Source organism: Eretmochelys imbricata, chromosome 9 (assembly GCF_965152235.1).
Source record: "Eretmochelys imbricata isolate rEreImb1 chromosome 9, rEreImb1.hap1, whole genome shotgun sequence".
Lineage (NCBI taxonomy): Eukaryota > Metazoa > Chordata > Testudines > Cheloniidae > Eretmochelys > Eretmochelys imbricata.
The window spans coordinates 16,615,445-16,631,447 of NC_135580.1; positions in this window are offsets into that span (position 1 = coordinate 16,615,445).

Genomic DNA, 16,003 nt, shown 5'->3' on the forward strand with positions numbered 1-16,003 from the left:
CAAAGGTGCAAAATCAAAATTATGGCAATTTTTTGGCTAATTTCTGAAAATAAGATTTATAATGGAAAGCCTCACAGAATCCAGATGGGTAGTAGACCAGATACTCATCTTAATTACCACAATGTAAACTCTGAGCAACTCCCATGAAACAATTGGAGCTACTCCTAGTATAAATGAGAGCAGATTCTGACCTAGAGGCACAAGCAGAAGAGATTCATAAAATATTATTCACTCAAGCCATGAGATACTGCGGAGTTATGAACGTTAATTGAGAACAATGTTGCTAGCATTCAGTAAATGTTTTCATGACGTGTGGTTCCTGCATCTCACCATTAACCATATTGCCCAGAGTTGAGGTTATTGAGCGAGATCTCAACACAGGCTGTGGGCCCTACTAATGCTGACACTTCTTCTCTCTTCTGTATTGGCTAGACTGGAATGTTGTTACGAGACCATTGTTCTTGCCTGCAATAAAACCATCAAAGTGAAGCCCAGGCATTTATAGAAAATAAAAACAGTGAGATGGAGCCATGTAGGAGACCTACATTCAGCCACGTGATTCTATTGTTTTATTGTCATTCTGCATTACTTTTATATCAATAATTTACTGAAAGACATAATACCATAAATTAACTCCACCTGGCAGGTGAACAAAAGAACAGCTTTTACAGTACTGTTTTTCAAACACTGCATTCTAATTCATGAGCCTTTCTAAAATTACAGGGCCAGGTAGTTTGTTCCTAGCAGGGAAGTAGCTTATTGCTGAATAAAATAGTTATTGGTATTATGTTACAGGCATGTAGGGGGGATTTAGTTGCTGAATCTTTTAGGCAGTGTTTTTCAAAATGAGTAACTGACCCACAAATAAGCTCAGTAGAGCAGAGCAGGTATATGGAGCTCCAAGACTGTGAATCTTTAAGGAGACATCACTGATATTAAAATGCAAAGATAGCTCTGTGGCATTCTGAATTTGAATAAAATATTAAATTGAAAGCAAGGCTAAATCCTCCTGTCCTTAATGGAGGCAAAACTTCCACTAGATTCAAAAGGACTGTTGCCAGAGTAAAGACTGCAAAATGATCCCTATGTCTATGTCAGACTTCAATAGTACTTTTGCATATGTTTAAATTTAAGTATATGCTTAAGTGCTTTGTTGAACTGGGCCATAATAGTATGGAGAACAGCCAGCCATCTCATGTCTAGAAGACGTCCCTCCAGATCAGAGATGGAGCTCGCTATTCTGGCAGGAAAGCAAGCCTGCACTGTTGCTGTCTGTCCTCAACCTCTTTACATGGATAAAGAGGGCTTTAGTGTTAGGCACTCCACACTATTTAAACAGAGCAGTGAGGCTCTGTAATGGAAGCTGTGTGCTGTGTGTGTATCTGAATCCCAGAGTAGCTAGTTCAGAGTGCAACACTGGCCATGGAATTTGCAGAGCCAGTGACCCCTAACACCCAGCACAAGTGCTGCAGAGAGGTTCCCGCTATGACTCCAACCCACTGGCTGTAGCAGCTGCTGTGTGAAGGTTGAGACTATGCTACAGTGCCAGGTTGGGGGGAGGGGATTTTACCTCCACCACCCCCAAAATCACATGCAAGGAGCTCAGCTATTCTTGCTTTATGCAAGTGAAGTGAATTCCACCCTGCATGAACGGCACAAACTCCCTAACAGGGCAACAGTTTCCTGGAAACTGAGCAAAGCTTTCAAAAAGCAACCTCCGTTTGTGCAAAAGAATAACACAAGCAAAGAAAAACCCCAAACAATAATATTTGCAAAGTCCAAAAAGAGAAGCAATAAAGTCTCCTAGCAAGCCAGAGCCAAGTACACAAGTTCCCACAAGGACTGCGTCTTAGGGCTTGTCTACAAGGGGAAGTTATTCCAAAATAAGCTAGGGTGTGAATTTAAAGCACAATTCTGGAATGGCTCCCCATGTGGACACATCTACTGTTGTTTTGTAATGACTGCGATAGCTATTATGGGCAACTTCCCCATGTGGACAAGCCCTTATATTTGACCCTCTGCCTCTGGTCCAGAGTCAGCCCATTACTATGTGATGGGATTGAGATACTGGAGATAATTCAGCTGTCATACGATACTATGGACTTCAGCTCCCTCAAAACTTCACTGAGATGCCAATACCCTTAAAATTGCATGGAGAGCTATGACGGATTAAAACTACCTGCTGCACACAAGGCTGACGATGGTTCCAATAGGTGCAAATAAGCAATGTATACTTCCTATAAGAAGATCTGCCTGCCTCCAGAAGAAAACAACTACTCCTACAGTTCCTGCTGACTTGCCATGACTAGTGTTGTGACATCCTTTTGCAGTGGCCGTTCATATACTTATGTCCAGTGCTGCCAGCCCAGTGCCAATCTCAGATGAAAAATGGCATATCAGGGCCAACAGCCATGACCTTACAGAATGGCAGAAATAGAGACAGGGATAGAGACAGGCTTGCTTTTTCTTGTATGAAATGCATAACCATCGGCAATATAGCATGTATTATATGATTGCATTGGAGAAATGAATAGGCTATACATGAAAAAGTGCATTTTCATATTATGTTTTCAGGAATTTCCTTTTTTCAGCCATCTCTTGCATTAATTAGTTGATTAGCAAAAGCATGGAAATAGGGCAGCAAGGCATAATCAATTACAGTGGTATAACCGATGATAGAACATGATAACCAATGAATCAGCCCCCACCCGTGCACAAAAAAAGACTAATGCATTTGAAAACTGAAAGAACAGAATCAATGATAAAGAGTCAGAGGGAAGCAAAAGGCCCACTCAGGACACTGACAGTTTGTGTGGCAGACAGGCCTTCTGAAGCACAAAAGTTGCCCTAGGTAAACGCTGCTAAGATAAAGGAAAATGGCATTTTCCCCTTTCACTAATTGCAGATAACTCCTGAATACAGGGAGCAGGTTTGCATGTGCTTTTTCCATATATCACCATTGTGGGGTTATTCAGGATGGAATAATGCACAACAGATCAGCCTTTCCTTTGAATAATTCTGCCCGTCTCCAGCATTCTTGATCTTCTAGAGCTTGTATTCCCCAGAAGGCCACAGATACACAATATTGCCAACCCCAGTTGTTCAAAAATTATGAGTCAGGACCCCCAAATCATGAGATTGGCTTTAAAATAAAGGAGCTTTTTAAAGATAATATATATGGGGTTCTTTTTATTTGCCTTCTGGGTTGAGCCTTTTGGATGCAGGTGAGTCACATTTTCAAGCTTCTCCTCACAACCACAAGAACTAAACATTTTCTTTTTAAAAAGCAGAAAGCTGAGATTTTTCACATAATCACATGACTCCAGGAGCTGGGGCTTTAAGAAATAGACCAAATATTTCAAGGCTCCAATCACAAGAGTTGGCAACACTGGGTATTTTGTATTATATCAGGCCATAACTGCGGGCTTTAATTTCAATAAAGCTACTCAAAGAGTGAGGTCAGCATGAGAAAGGGGTGGGAGGAGGAATAAGACTGGTCGTATTGATCAGATTCTAAGAGGTGCTGTGCACTTGCAAATCTCATTCATTTCAATGGGAATTGTAGGTATTTGATCCCTCTTGATATCGGGCCTGTGTTTTAAATGCTGATCGTTACTTTTCTTGTTTGGAAGGTGGAATGTCAGTGTCATGCCAGTTCGTTCCCGAACAAGATAAATTGTGTTGTTGCCACTGAAATTCACAACATCCAGGAAAGAAATAAGCTGTCATTATGATGTATCAGCCAGCACTGCCAATACAGACTTTGTAAAAGTAAAAATCCATCCCGTTTAATTAGAATGCTTCACACATTAATAAATAAACTTTTGTGAATTATGTCAAATGAAACAGCTCTCATGATTAGCCTCAAGTAAATTTTAATGGTTTTCATTTGAAGATGAGGAGAAAAAATGGATCTGCAAAGAAAACAAAGAGCAGCAAAGTAATTATAAAGCCTTCATGCTGCATATTGAAGGAAATGCAATTATTTAAAAAATGAACATTTATAAGTAATTATTTCTTACTATTAAAATGATTGGATCCGTGCTACTAAATGGCAGCCTGACCACCATGGTATAGTGAGATGTGTTATATAAAATTGGCTCTCACCAAGACAATAATTACTAAAAGTATAACCTGACAAATAGCTAAAGGCCCACAGTTCCAAACACACAAATCTCTAGCTACTCATCTCTAAGTAATACTAATGGCAATTGTGCCACTAAAATCACACACACGTTTAATTGAAAACAGACTGCTTACTATGAAGATACTTCAAATGAGAAAATATTACACATTGATTTTTTTCAGATGTCTCTGCATTACCAGGTACAGAATCTCTAATACCCCAAATAGAGCTGGTGGGTTCAAAGTGTAAACCTGTCGTTTGAATCTAGTGCCTCAGAATTTGGGTGACCCATATGTGATAACTTAAAGAGATGGGATTTTCAGAGTTTAGCTGTTAGAGCCAGATTTTTAAAGGAAATCAATGGGAATTAGGTGTCTAAATACCTTTAAAAATCTTACCCTTAACACTTTCTGGAAATCTCACATTTAAGGATCTCACATTAGGCACCAAACTTGAGGTACTCAGAATCACTCGTTCTTTTGAAAATCTTGACCCGTTTGTTTAAATATCATTCTCTTTATAACCCCTAACCACAGAGAAGTATAGGGCTGCAGTATTTGACAGTTGTAAATTATAATAGTGTTTACATGTGGAATACAAATTCGCTCAAGTGCAGCAAATGAAAATTGGAAAATATAAAGTTAATTATTTCCTAAATAGAATGTAGTATAAGTGGTAAAGCCTTACTGTCTTTGATACAGTATTCAGAGGTGCTTCAACCTCCTCTGCAAACACTAGCTAATTAATCTTAACTGCACCCCTGCAAGATAACAATTGTCTCCACTGTACAGACCGCAAAAGTGAGACTGAAAGGTTAAAAGTGAAAGTGACTTGCCTATGATCAAAGAGGGAGTCTGTATCCGAAGTAGCACTGAGAAGTTTCTCGTTCCCAATCCTAAACTCAAACCACTATTCTAGTGCTATTTATGTACGTTCATTAGCAGTACTATTATTCTTTTAAGATTTTTATTTTGCAATCTCAGACAGCAATGACATATTAGACCTTTTTAACAAATGTGTAAATTGACTATATCACTTTTTCTGCCATTCTGATTCCTTTTTTGTCACTAAATATTCCATTGCAAATTCAAATGGAATGTTTTAAGCATAGTGCATTTCTTAGAACATATTCAGTCTTAAGACAATCTTTTAAGTCTATCTTAAGTACACTATATGTGGTTCTTCATGGCTCTACACTTTGTTTAATCATTTATACCTGTGCAAAGTGGGTGTGAACCCTGGTGTAAAATGCAATCAAATCAGAATTTTAAACAAGCTTTCCACAGGTGTAAATGACTATACAATGTGCAGGGTAATAGAGAATCTGGTGCCTAGAGTTATATGGGATGTGGTTTACTGGGAGGTAAAGATACTGTCTGAGTGAGCATCAAAGAAATGCCTCTAAATAAATGTCAATTTATATTATTGGGCAGGTGTTGTAAGAGTTATTAGTTACTGATACTTCAGAACACATCAAGCATGTTAGGATAGAATAAAGTAGCAAATTGTCAAAGAGCCAATGGCACATTCTCCAGCTCATATATGTTAACCACAGCTGACACTTAAGAGAAAGCAGCTCAAAGAATTGGGCTTGCAGACAGAGTTGTCTGTGCAGATACCACTTTATACTAATATTCATGCCTATGATGTTCTACTCAGGACATCCAGAACTGTGAGCCACTGTGCTGCTACTCTGCCAAACTCTCCTATTGAGGCAGGAGATTTGACTGTCAGTCAGTTCTCTGCCACCCCAGTCTGACTACCTCACCCACAAACTCCTTGAGATTCTGACAGTCTTTACCTTGCCTTCAAGGCAACAGTTAGTGAACCCTAGTTCCCGAGTTCCCCAGAGATATCTCTCTGTAGTGTCCCTCACAGAAATTGTTACATTTGCTGCCTCCAAAGAGACAATGTACATGTTAGGTTAGCTGCAGATTCATACTTCACTTCAGCAAAGCAGCACTCACACCGTTTATAATAAAACTAAGAATAAGTTTATTAATTAAGAACAGAGATTTAAGTGATACTAAGCAAGAGCGGGGAAAAAGACAGGTATGGTTACAAACAAATACAAAATAAAACGTCTTTTCTGGTGTCTAAAGTTTAACAGATTACAATCCTGGCCTCAAGCAATTTCTCACCTATAATCAGTTCCCAGAGACTTCAGCCCACATGGTTGAATGATCCAGCTTTCACTGACTCCAACAGCTCTGGCCTCTTCTGTCAGAATGCCACAATGCCTACACTCTTTCTCACATGGTATTTTTGTTACAGCAATAATGCAGACTATTGTAAGGGACCAGTGTAGTCTGGACAAATTGCTTGTGATGTGGGCAGCATCTAATTGCATGGAAGCTTAAACCAGCAATTGATGTAGGTACCTAATGACCTTCACCACTGAGCTCTTTAAGGAGAATGCCAGTTTTAACCTCGGACATTGTAATTAGTTGCCCAAATTCCCCATCCTAGTGCTCATTTTAGTACTGAGGTGTCAAACTGCTTTTTTTTTTTAATCTGCCTTAGTTAACCCAGCTTCCTTCAAACAGAGTGATGATTAGCCCAAGCAACTCACTGGTGGGGTGTGGAGAGAAAAGTCAGTGACAGATAGAGTGAGAGAAGAATCTGCTAAAGTTAGCAATTCATGCATGTTATTTTGATTACTCATGAAATACAGAACAGGTTCTGGTTCTATTTCTGGTTCTGTTGCTGACTTGTCTTGTGACTCTGGTCATGTCACTGAAATCTTCAGTGCCTCAGTTTCACCATCTGTAAATGGGGATAATACTCATCCATCTTACAGCAGCATTAACATTGGTAAATCACATAAAGGTACTGAAATGAAAGGTGCTATAGAAGCACAAAGTGTTGTTAAATCCCCCAAAATTTCATTTTACTATAAACAAAAAAAAAACAAAACGGTTTAGTTGATGGAGAAGAAAACTTGACTAAGCTTAAAATAAATCACTAGCTCGATTTCAACCAAAATTTGTATTTTAAAACAAACAACTCCACTCAGGCTGAGAGTTTATATGTCAAAATTCAGCCCCACATCAATGTTAAGCATTCAGGGTCAGATCCTGAAACAGGAACTATATGGGTGGAGCCCCACACCTGCATGGAGCCCTATTGATTTCAAGGATGTGTCTTTGGGTGATAAATCCCTTAATTCAGTGGTTTTCAACCTTTTTTCATTTGTGGACCCCTAAAATATTTCAAATGGAGGTGTGGGCCCCTTTGGAAATCTTTGACATAGTCTGCAGACCCCCAAGGGACCGTGGACCACAGGTTGAAAACCACTGCCTTAATTTAACAGAGAGGTTTATAATGGAAACAATGACACAACTTTTATTGTGGTATCACAGCGAGGCACTGACATAGTAAAAAACAAACCAGAGTACACTGAAAAGGTACGTAAGAAGGGAAAATACTAACTTGATGAGATCCTTCAACAGGAGCATTCCACCTTATCTACAGTGGCTCATAACTGCTGTCTGACTCACTTAATTCTATTGTAGGCAAACTGAATTGCATTACTGACGTCATTACTTTCCCTGCTTTAGGAGATGTATTAAAATCAATAGCTTCTATTCATTCAAACCAGCCTGCATCACAATCACCAGGCTAATAATTAATAAAGAGAGGAGAGAAGCCAAGCTGGTGCATTTCTTCATGTCTGTTTCTCTTGTTTTTCATCTCAGGTCCTAGCTGTGCTAACTCAGCAAGCAGTGTGTAGTCCATTTGTAGTCTGGTTTAACATGTCAAGCTCGCATTCCTTGTGAAGTCAATGGTTCAAACAAAAAAAAAAAAAAACCCACCAGATAAGGCTATAAGGGATATCCATGAGAGCAAATCATTCTTCTCAAGGGAAAAATAAAGCCCTTATTAATATTTATATTATAGTAGCACCCAAAATGTGCTAGGCACCTAGACAAGCAGACAGGCACTACAATGCTAAAGGAGAGGTCTAGTCCCAAAGAGCTTACAATCTAAAGAGACAAAGGGTGGTGTAGTGTTGCAACATACGAGCAAAGTGATCAGGGTAGTACTACCTCTCAGCAGTTTCATTTTTGCAATCCTGTCAGGTGCTAAGGGGCTGTCCATAAATTACATAATGCATTGGGGTGGGGGGGTTCCTCCATTTCTTACATTTGACAAGGGGGTGGGTCTTGAAAATCCCCCAAAAATGTGTTCTGTAATTTATGGATAGTCCGTAGCTAGTGTCAACTCCCAGCTAAGCCCAGGGAGAAGGTTTGAGGTGAACTTTGTTATTTTAGTGTTAATCTCTGTTAATAAAACTAGGATCCAGGAAAAGGGCAAGGTTGAATTCAACAGACTGCGTAGGCTGTGTCTGAGAGCAGGCTGGGAAAAGCATCTGCCTTCCTCCTGTAGTCCTAAGGCAGGCAAAACGCCCATTGGCAGGAGGGAGAGTTTTTCCTATGTCAGGGGCACGCCCAGAGTCTATGATTATTGACTCCGGCTAATTCCATTTCCTGTGTTCTGATGCGCCTCATGTCAGGGCTAGTGCTTTCGTAGCAACTGGGGTCCATTGTGTCTTAATGCTGGACCATCTGTTTCATCCAAATGCGGTCAGCTGCTGCTAGCACCAGAGGTCAAAATAGCCCTAAGATACAGACATGGTGTTTTGTGCAAATTCTTCAGAGCTGTCTTTCTGAGTTTTTAGATGAGTTTTGCAAACCCCCGCACATGACAAAATGGCAACATACCATGGTGCAGAGCACATCTCTCTCTGATACTAGGTAGTCTGAAGACTACAGGTAATATTTGTGGCATAGCTGTCTCTCTTTAAAAAGCACTCAGTGTTTGTGGTGGTTATCTCGCTACAGTGTAGTGTAATTGGGATTTTTATAATTACTTTTGTAATAACACGATTGATTGTGCAAACCCAGGGGAAATCCAACCCATTTTATCTTAAAGAGAGCCCCTGGTTGGCTCCCTGCTAGGATTAGTGGGGAAATTGCAGTGAGAGTTGTCATGTTTAGTTTACCGTCAGTGGGTTTCTTTTTGGTGCTTTGTTTTTGCATCCCTGATACTTTTCACTTAAAAAACAACAAAAAATGTCCTCTTAAAGCCCCTCTACTTCAGCGCCTGTTGTGACAGGAACTAACAACCTTGTCTGCACTATTTTTTCCCCCTTTAAAATCTCCCATTGTTGCAGCTCCACTGATGTTAATAACAAAGGAAGCGCTCGGATGGACGGGCTGCTAGGAGTTTAACCGTTGTGGCGTTTAAACCTGCTGTGGGGAGGCCTAGATGACCTGGTGCTAAAAATGCCAGTGCCTGGTCTATACTAGTGCTCCCACCAATGCTACCACTGGTGGTGTGACACTAATTCTAGTGCAACAGTGGGAGAGTTCAAGTAAAATACCAGCAGAGACCCGGCCTTAAAGAGCTCTCATCGGTCTATTGCTATTAGCCAGCCGCAAGGCACTGAAGACTCTCACTTGCCTCATATTTACATGTCGTCTTGAGGCTCAAAGTCACACAAGAACTTTCTTTTTTTTGGCACTTCTCCCTGAGAAGCCACTGTTTGAGCCACTACTGTAATGGCAGCCGATGCGGCAGGGTTAATAGGGCCAGAGATAGACTAGCAGGTAGTTTTGCAAAACCAGAACAAGGCAGTTCGGATCCACGTTCTACTTTCCTTGAATCACCAGCATTAAGGGAGAGGTGGGGAATTTAGATTTGAAAAACAATATAAATACGGTCCGCCTCTTGTCTCAGTAATTTAAAGACCCTGGTCCTGCAATGAGTAAGGTCCCTGCCCCATGTGGAACCAATGGCAGTCTGCCTGTCTGGAGCTCATTGTAGGATTGGGGCCTGAATAGTGATCCAACCCCTGCCCCAGCCATGCTGTGGGAACACATTTATTGCCCTGCTATGGTCTAAGTCCCTACGTTGCTGTTTCCCCACCTCTTGAATCACAAACAACTGGAGGATACTAATAATGAAGCTGCGCACTTACAATATATCGAGCTTTACATTAGCAGACATTCCCCCAGCAAGGGAAGCAAGTTGATTTTATTGCAACTATTCACAGATGGAGTAGCTGACATAAAGCATGGCAGAAAGCAAGGGCTTTTCCTGGCTGAGCAGCTTGGCCTGCTCTTGTGCAGGGAAGTGGACAGGTTTCCTTTTCCGGAACAGTGTCTGTCTGCACCAGCTAGCTCAGGGCTGGAAGCCCAAGCCTCCTTCAGTGCCGGAGACAACGGTTTCCTAATTCGCTCCACGGTCCGCAGGCCAGCGCTCAGCACTGGGCGGGGCTATGGAAGCCAGCTCTCACAAGTGCGGAGTATAGTCGGTTTTTTGACAGCCCCACTGGGACGAGGGAAACATAGGAAGCGTGGCATTGAAACCCCAGTCATTCCCAACTGAGAGCAGGAGACAGAGAATCAAAGGTAAAAGGGGCTAGAATTCATTAGTGAACTATATCCTTCTTGTCAACTACTGAACCATCCTAAAGAATTCTATAGCAGGGATTAAAAAAAAAAACAACTTATTAAATGCAGTAGGTGATTCAAAAAATTCTACAGGACGGTTATCATTTTCTCCTACATTCTATAGCACTCCACCAGAAGAGTTATCTGAGGGTCCATTTGAACTCTCTGGGGGATATTAACACTCAGCGTTCTCCCAGAATCCGTGGGATGCCAGGGCTAACATAGCACTTGGCCTCATCTATCCGCACTGGCTGTAGCCCCTTGTGGTTCCCCCTCTGGCCCCGCACAATGGGATTCAAATGGAGCCAGGCTACCATGTGCTCTCCCTGGCCACTACTGTTTATAAGGCCACTTGAGCCTTGTCTTCACTAGGAAGAAGGCTGGATTTTTACCACGTATTAGCTGACACATGGTAAAATCCTAGTACGAACAAGGCAGTTGTAGTTTTCACATGTGTTAGCTGGTTGAGGCAAACTCCAGGCTCCCCTTGCCCTGCCCCAGTCTTTACATCAACCTATTAATACATGTTAAAACTGCAAGCTGTCTAGGATTTTACCTCGTGTTAGTTATCAGGGTGGTAAAAACCACCCTTTTTCCTAGTGTGGACATACCCTGGGAAGAAGCCCAGAAGAAAAGAAATAGAGCCCCAGGCTTTGTTATCTTTCCTGGCAATCTCCACAGGGCCAGATGGAGAATATGCATCCCTGCCCCCAACCCTTTCATCTCTGCCTCCAACCCATCCCCTCCTCATCCCACAAGGCAGATCCCAGAGCACCCTCTATGGAGTTTGCAGGGGGAGAGAGTGTAGAGGGGAAGGTGTCTTGGAGGTAACTGAGCCCCACTTCTGCACAGGATGGGGAGGAGAGATGTGCAGAGGGTCCCTTCCATTCATGGAAGCGACAGGGAGGAAAATAAACCCACCTTCCAATATTACTCAGGCAAACTCAAAATTGGCTTCAGTGTAAAAGAAATTTGAGTAAGGCCCCGATGATTTTGCCTTTTGATGCTTTTATTGCTGTTGAGTTTCTCTTTTTTAGATTCATTCTGTACCAGTTCCTTTGAACCTGTTTGTCACACACGCTCAGACTGCCTCTCCTCCCCCCAAGCAAAATACATGGGGCCGGGAACATGGGAAGACTCCAAGTTTCAGCTCCTGGCATGGTCCTTAAAGCATCCTCTCTGGTGGGAGAGGTTTGAGGCTGCAGGTTTTGGTGGCTTCTCCACATCCCAACCCTGTGAATGTTGGGGATTTATGAGGAAGGGGTTTCCCTTCCATGTTGTAACAAGAGGCCCTCATCAGGGATGGCTGCTGCCTCCTCTGCTCTTTGGCATTACAGTCCCTTTCAGCGGACTGCTACCATGGGGTGGGTCCCCTTGATGCTGGGCAATACAGCTCCAGAAGGAACCCAGGGGGAGATTCTACACTACCACCCGATTTTCATGCACAAATACTGGGGCCCTCAAAAAGAGCAGCTTCCCCTGAAATACCCCATCCCCTGAACTGTCAACTCAGTCTGCACAGAGCTCCCATAGAGGGGTGTTGGCATGGGGCAAAGGTAAGGGTGGTGCTGTGAAACCAGCAACCCCTTTCTGCCAGAGAGGGGCAGACCCATATGTAGAAGGGGCCCACAGGGGCACAATCTACCCCCCTGATAAGATCAAAAGCGTTTAAAGGACAGACAAGACAGTTAATGAGGGTGTCAATGAGGTTTGCATTATGAATAATTCAGCAAATGTATCCATAAGGTAAAGAAGATTTGTGCCTGTAAATACCTAGACCGATAGCGCTGATTTGATTGCTGTTTTAGTCAATTTACCCTAATGAAGAAGAGTGTTGCAGTACAAACACCACTTGCTAATAAGCATGTGGTTGCAGCAGTAAATGTTAGCTCATAAGAATGCAGGCTGGAAGAATTGACTCAGACTGGTTGGCAATGCAGACATTCTGCTTAATGGCGTATGGCTTGGCAATCCAGTTAGAACTCACTGAATGAGAGTTTGCTTTCTGCTGCAAGTTATTGGTGTTGACACTGAAAGAGGCTCTCCTGAGCTTTCAGGTTTTATAATGAAAAGATGCTCAGATGGCAGGATTTTACTCCTGGCTGTTATCTTTCCTATTGGCTCTGGATGAAGAGAAGTCTCTTAAGGCCTACAGCTTTATATACCCAATATATACAGTATGCTGATCTGCCTTATTTGGAGGTAGGGGATTCTGCCAGTCAGAAATGATCAAAGCACAACACAGAGCAAAGCAAACCTTCCCAGACTGTTACTTTAACGTGTATAGCAGGCTATAAGAAATTAGCAGAGCAGACCAGAAATGAGCTATTTGTCACTGCTTCGTATAGTGCTTTACGTCCAAGAGATTTTTTTTTCCTAGGCTTTCAAGTAGGACAAAAGGGAAGCTTTTAAATCTGCAAAGAAACAGTGTACTGATATAGTTTAATTAAAGTGCTTATCTGAAACGCTTCCAGATATTTCAATATCGTAACTGCAGTTATCAAAAGTTAGTGCATTTCAGTACTTTGAGACTTCCTTCCTTAATGATTCTTAAAAGGATTATAAAAAATCTGATGCTGTGTAGAACTTCATGGCTGAGACTTAGTTTCTCCTAAATTCTATCATTGCTATTACTATTAGCTGAAATCGCTATGGGGCCTATGAAACACAGTGGAGAAGTTCTGATTCCATCCAGGAAAAGCCAGGTGTAGACCTACAAACACAACATAGATATACTAGACAGCTAATTACAGTGTCTGTATATATATCACTTGAATATAATTTCATCGGGACTTTCATTATAGTAACAACATAAAACACTTTGTGGACAAGGCCACTGTCTCCACCTAGGAGATCATTGCAACATTAGTATGTAACAAATTTGTATGTAATTCTCTTGAGTATGAAAGGGACTACATAAAGCCATATTCAGTCATAGCCCCCTTAAAATTCTCAGCCACAGAAGGACCTGCCCCTAACATTAGGAGCATGCTCACTGTGTCCCCATGGACATTCCCAAAAACCCATTTGCAATATACTGTGTTTGGGCTGGACAGAATCACAGACCCCATCCCAGACAAGGAGGTAGATCCAGGCGGCCAGGAGATACCAAAGCCGGCATTTTGTGTTGGTTAGAAAGGGAGTACTTGCACCTTGGAATGAAGAGCAGCCTATGCGGCTACAACTCACAGCTTAGGGGCTTTGGCCAGCCCAAAACAAATACACTCTAACATTCAGAAATGTTAAGGCCAGAAGGGAACATTAGATCTGACCTCCTGTATAACACAGGCCACACAATTTCACCCAGTTATCTCTGTATAAACCCTATAACTTGACTGAAGTATTTCTTCCAGAAAAGACATCCAGTCTTTGTCTGAAAACATGAAGGGATGAAGAAACCACCACTTCGCTTGGTACTTTGTTCCAATGGTTAATCACCCTCACGGTTAAAAATGTGCTCCTTGTTTCCAGTCTGAATTTGTCTGGCTTTAACTTCCAGCCACTGGTTCTTGTTTATGCCTTTCTCTGCTGATATCAGAAAAAACAATAAGGAGTCCTTGTGGCACTCTTCTCCTGGTGAAGGTGCTTTATACTGTGGTCAAGTCACCCCTCCATCCTCTTTTTGATGAGCTCCCCAGATTGAACTCTCACTGTGCAGCATTTTTTCCAGCCCTCAGATCTTTTTTGTGGCTCTTCTCTTCACCCTCTCCAACTTCTGTTCAAGTCATTGTGCAATCCTTTGCTCATAGGGTATCCCAGTAAGTTCTATGACCTTGAATCAGTCTCGTGTATTTTACCTTCAGGTAATGATGGGCCTGTCTGCAAGTTGGGATCAAGATCCAAACATTGCTACAAATTGAAGATATTGTCTCAGGGGTTTCATTCAGCCCGAGAGAGAAAGTCAGCCAGTGAGGGCAAGATTCTGCCATCCTTACTCATGCTGAATAGCACCTTCCTCTGTAGTCAATAGGACTCTTCCTGGAGCAAGGTGCCACTCATGAATAAGAGTTGCACAGTCTGACTCTCAGGTTGAATCCAAACTTCCTCAGAGTCTTACAGGGTGGCTCAGATCCAAACTTTAGGCCCAACTGTACTTTCCCAGTCTATAACTGAATATCCCTATAGCCTCTTTGGCTTCAGCATAGGCTATAGCATGAAAGCAGCAAGGCATTTGGAAAAGAGAAAACAAAACTTAACTAGAGCTGGAGGCAGTGCTTGTTGACTTTAAAAATTACTTAGCTAATTATTCCTCCCCCCCCCCCCCCCCCAGAAGTCTGCCAAAGCATATGGTTTGGAAATCCAAACTGTGCATTGGGGGGGGGGAGGGGGAGAGAAAAAAAATCAATATATATCCAGCAGAAAGTTAACTAATAGGGCACAGAAACAGTTGCTCCTTCATGGAGAACCAAATTTTTGTCCTGTAAAGGAACTAAGCTCTCTTGGGCAACAGGAAGTCAAAATTAGTCTATGTGAAGATTTATAAACCATTGAAAAGGAAGACTTTTGCAGAAATATTAAAAACAGCCACTTTGGCAACTAAATCCAACTATAGTGTTATAAAAAGGAAATGAAATCAGTTACTATTATTCACCGATTTTCTTACTAAACCTTTGTGTTTCCAAAAAACCAACCCAATCCTTTGAAAGATAGTCTTAAAACAATTCACACGCAGAATCTATGTATTTTGAGCAATTAATTGTTTTTCTACTGTTAACAGCACTTTTGATTATTAAGGCAGGGGAAAATTGAAGCCTACCTCCTGGATTCTACTCCCTCCTCTGCCACTGGTTTGAAGTACAATCTTGAGCCAAGTCACTTTGGCCAAGCAGTTCAAAAGTGGCCTTTGATTTTGAATGGCTTCATTTTTGAGTACCCAACTTGGGAACCTTCTAGTTTGATGCCCAAAACTGAGGAACACAGCATGAGTGGTCACTTTTGAAAATATAACCATTCTGTGTTTCAATCTGCCTCTCTGTAAAATGGGCATAGCAGTATTTACTTACCCAGAGGGGATTTTTTGAGGCTGTTTACATGAGAATTGCATCTGGTTTAAATCTGTCCTTTAGATTAAACTATCTAAAACCCTGTGTGGACACCCTTATTTCAGTTTAAGAGTCTCTTTTTCAGTATAGCTTAAGTTAATTAGGAACAAGCATAAACTAAACCAAAATAAGCCACTCTTAAGCTAAAATACAGTTGTCCACAGGAGGGATTGCACCAGTTTGAAAACCGATTCAGTTAAAACGGTGCAACTTACCTGTGCAGAGCAGGCTTTAGTTACTATTTAAATATGAATAAAAGGCGTGGAGAGCTGTGGACTGAGTGAGCTGTACAAAGACCACCAGAAGATTCATTTGAAGAGCGAGAGAGACAAACACCCAGTTCAGATTTTAAAAGTTATCTGAAGACTAGGAGCCCA